This window comes from Numida meleagris, chromosome 3 (assembly GCF_002078875.1).
Source record: "Numida meleagris isolate 19003 breed g44 Domestic line chromosome 3, NumMel1.0, whole genome shotgun sequence".
NCBI lineage: Eukaryota > Metazoa > Chordata > Aves > Galliformes > Numididae > Numida > Numida meleagris.
In genome coordinates, this window is record NC_034411.1 from 102,410,117 (window position 1) to 102,414,299 (window position 4,183).

The following is a 4,183-nucleotide window of genomic DNA, read 5'->3' on the forward strand; positions in this document are numbered from 1 at the left end:
ATAGGACAAGGGAAAATGACTTTAAACTAAAAGAGGGAGATTTAGACTGGATATGAGGAAAAAGTTCTTTACAATAAGGGCAGTGAGGCACTGGCACAGGCTGCCCAGAGAGGTGGTGGATGCCCTAGCCCTGGGCTAGATGGCCTTGAGAGCTCCCTTCCAACACAAATGATTCTATGATTCTGAAGTTGAACATTAAAGTTAAATAAGATGAAAAGCTTCTTGCAGCTCCATACTCTCCCTCTAATGACTATAAAGAATGCCCAGAAAAGCAGCTGAGATTTAGGTGGTAAATATTACATATCTGAATTTAAGCAGATTAAGACCTATCTCTGTCTCTTAGTCCTTCTTGGAAGCAGAGGCACAGCTCCCAGGTATCACATCTGGATCACTTAAATACACTGAGAGCTCTCCATGGAAGGTGGTGAGTTTGTGAAGCCACACAGATATGTATCTACGGGAGCGTGTGGCAGGCCCAGCACTCACACAACAGAGACAGAGAGATTTTGCTCAGGGTTTCTGAGTTTTGGAGCCTACTTTTATTCTCAAAGATTAAAAAAAATAAGAAAGAAAACAGAGATTCATATTGTTTAGAAAACAATACAATTTATGACCATTGTACTACTTCCATCAGCTCACCTACTGAAGGCCAGCAGATAGAACAGTCCTAGACTGGAGCAGTCATATTGGCTCTTTCACCCCACATTTCCCCAGTCAGCTCCAAGAGGCAACCACAGACCTTCCCAGTTCCCCCAGTTCACATCCGAAAAGCTAGTTGCACCAGTCAGTAGACACCTTTTCTGTCAATGCTTGTTTTAAAACCACAGGGGTTTGTCAGTTCTCTGTGGCTGGTCCTGTGCCATTACATTTTCCTTCCTCCTGGAATCTAGCGCAAAATAGAGGCTAAAAAAATTGCAAAGGCCTCCTTGCACTTACAATTATAAAGTGACAGTCATGGTGCTGAGTGTTTGTAGACTCCAAGATAATTTCCACCAGCTGAGGGACCAGGGGGAGCTGCACAGACCCCCCAAGAAGAAAGGTGAGCTGGAGGGATCGACATCACATCACAGCCTTTGTTGTCTTTTGAGGGCAATCTAGGCCACTGAATCCTGGTTTTAATGCAGTCACCTAAAAACCTGGAGAAAAGTTGTTTTTTCTTTAACACTTTGGTCAGGTATAAATTGAATTTCCCACACATACAGTGAACATTCTTTCAGTTTAAGGAAACCAAGAACGTATAGCCTGCACAGGAACATGTGTAGAGAAAGCTTTATCCTAAAACATTGTCTGAGGGTCACCTAAAAAAGAGAAAAGTTCTAGTTCCAAGAAAAGCATTAGAATAACAATACAGCTGTGCAGGCTGTTTTACTGTGTATTTCACATACGTTCAAAGTCTGTGCCAACCTAACAAGTCTTCAAAGACTTCAAAGCCACCTGCAGTGTACTACATTAAGTAATGGCAATATAGATATCATGGATATTTAACTTCTGGCATCATTTGGATATGAGATCTTAAGTAAATGAAAGTTCTAAATCAAAATCCTGAAGTCAATCTTATTCATATTTCAAAGATGTCTTAAAATCTGAATCTGGATTCTGATCTGAAGTATACCACTATACTCCCACTGTAAATGCCACATGCACCTAGGAACATGTCATGATTTAAACAGCAATCAGAAAGGAAAGCAGAGGGTGTTTTTCAAATGGCTAACATAGATAAATACACACTTTCTATGTAGAGGTAAATCCTTTTATCCTATTTCACAATATTATATTTATGTAACAACTAAAAGGCTATTTTGCATCATAAAAGAGGGCTAAAAAGTCAAAACTAACCAGAGCTCACCATAGCTGAAAAACAGGAAAGCCACTGGGAAAAGAGAAAAAAGGAATTCTAGTTGTTTTACATAACAGATGGCAGCATAACAGAAAGCAGCTGATGCTGGTAGCCTAAGGGAATTTTCCTGTGTCAGAAGAAAAATAAAATTTAGGATATACAGAACCCCCCGTTAAATGAGTTTCATAAAAAGAGTGTTTTATTTACATACACATGTATGAACATAGATATATAGCTGTATGTGAACTTCCGCATAGTTGTATAGACATCTGTGTTTGGAGGGAAAAGAGAAAGATAAATGACAGAGTGATACTTTTCTTACCTGCTACACAGCGTTTACCACTCCTTCCTTTGGAGCACCTCGTTGCTTTTATTCTCTCTAAAAATCAGCCTGGGAATAAGGAAGAAGACAAAACATGAAGGCACGTGATTTGATTCACTTCACCAGGAGGTTCTACAGGGCTAAGTACCATAGAAGCCGGTTAAGATATCTGAAGCTTTTATTTGAATAAGATCTGCGATGCACGAAGGTAAGTCACAGTGAGGAAGCCTGAAAAAGGACAGCACAGAAGAAAGAAAGACAAGAATAATATCTTGCAGCAGCATCTACTAGTGCTGCTAGAGCCTGACGGGCTCAAGTCATTTGAGGATGCATACAAACATTTGCCCACATATGCGAGGGCTTCTTGTGCTGCCCTTTGGAGCATAAAGGAGAAATAGTTTCTGAGGAATGCCTCTTGATCTATCTCAGAGCATACCTCTGTTAGGATGATAAATAATAATGATTTCTCCCGAGTACATCACTGTACCAAAAGAGCAAAGTGATTATTATTAACTGGATTCATTCTTCACTAAAAGCTACATGAAGTAATTTTCCAAGCACCAGCCTAAATCCGCTAGTTGATGAAATCAATGTGTAGTTTTTTCCCCCCATGGATTTAGCTAGAAGCAAATCAAACCCTAAGGCCTTCAGGAAAAAAAAAATTAAAATTAAAAAAAAAAAAACAGCCAAAGAAGTATGTTTTACCTTGTTGAAAATTATATTTCTAAGACTTTGAAAAAAGATGATGTTTTAACAGCCTGAGAAGAAAACCAGTGGGATCAGAATAAAAGTCTTGATACCAACGATCCTAAGTAGAAATTCTACCTATATCTCAAGAAGTGGTCTGTTGAATGCTCTACTCAAAACTGTTTAATTTCCAGGAGAGGTTTCAGCTGGGTGACTTTCATCCCAGATCTTATCCATTACTGAGATAAGGGAAGGGCACAGGCAGGTGTTGTGGCTGGCCATTTCCAAGTAGGTAGGATACAGCAGAGCAGAAAACGTGGCAACTCTTTTGTGGTATTTTTATTCCCATTGGTTAATGTTTCCATTCATTTGTCTCCTCTTTTATTTCACTTCTGTAATCAGTTATTTTGTTGTTTGCTTTTTTGTTTGTTTGTTTGTTTGTTTGTTTTTGTTTTAGCTTTTCGATTCAACCTATCTTAATGGAAAGCCACCTGGAAACAACATTTTGATTGGTTTTGAGTGACATTGCTGATAACAATGATGTTAATTTTCTGGAAAGAAGGAGAAGAAGAAATTATAGGATGGACAATTTTTTTTAAGGCTCTCAAAAAACCTGGTTAGTTCACGTGCCTAAATATATTGAGGATCAAACTGTCCTCTTAAGATTTAATATAAATCACAAAGCAAACCGTGGTGTTGAGCACCACCTGTGCTGCCCTTGTCAATTGCAGCCATGAGCTGGGATGTTCTTTCTCTTTTATTCTCTTTTTCTCATGAAAAGATAACTGACACAAACCCTGCCACGTTTGTTCAGAAGGTGGTAAGTCACTGGCACAGGTTGCACAGAGAGGTTGTGGGTGCCCCATCCCTGGAGGTGCTCAAGGCCAGGCTGGTTGGGCCCTGGGCAGGCTGAGCTGGTGGAGGGCAACCAGCCCATGGCAGGGGGTTGGGGCTGGATGGGCTTTGAGGTCCCTTCTAACCCAAGCCATTCTGTGATTCTATGATCACAGTGAGTCAGGCCAGTGGAGCAAGTTTAGGCTGGCAAATACTGTTCGATGTGGATCCTAAAGAAAATCACCTTTACAGTGTATTGAAGAGCTGCAGAAATGAATGTTGCAAAGGCTGCCATGTGGCCATGGCAGTCCACGAGTGTACTCCAGCATTTGAGTGCGATAGGATGGGATAAGTATGGCTATTATTTTCCAGGGTTACTGCAGATGCTTTGGGCAGAGTTTCAGCTCTCACACTGTACACTCCAGCTGCCATCACGGCTGTGGTGCAACATCTGTAGCACCATCAGCTACGAGGAATTGCAAGCATTCCCTGAAATGAGGAGT

At 40.6% G+C, this 4,183-nt stretch overlaps 1 long non-coding RNA gene across 1 annotated transcript; it reads right to left on the bottom strand.

Moving 5' to 3' along the window:
* On the bottom strand, positions 518–3,190 carry LOC110396699. The gene is made up of 3 exons (XR_002437181.1): positions 2,865–3,190; positions 2,160–2,228; positions 518–1,136 (listed from the first exon to the last, which is right to left on the bottom strand). It is a non-coding gene; the product is annotated as an uncharacterized LOC110396699 (long non-coding RNA).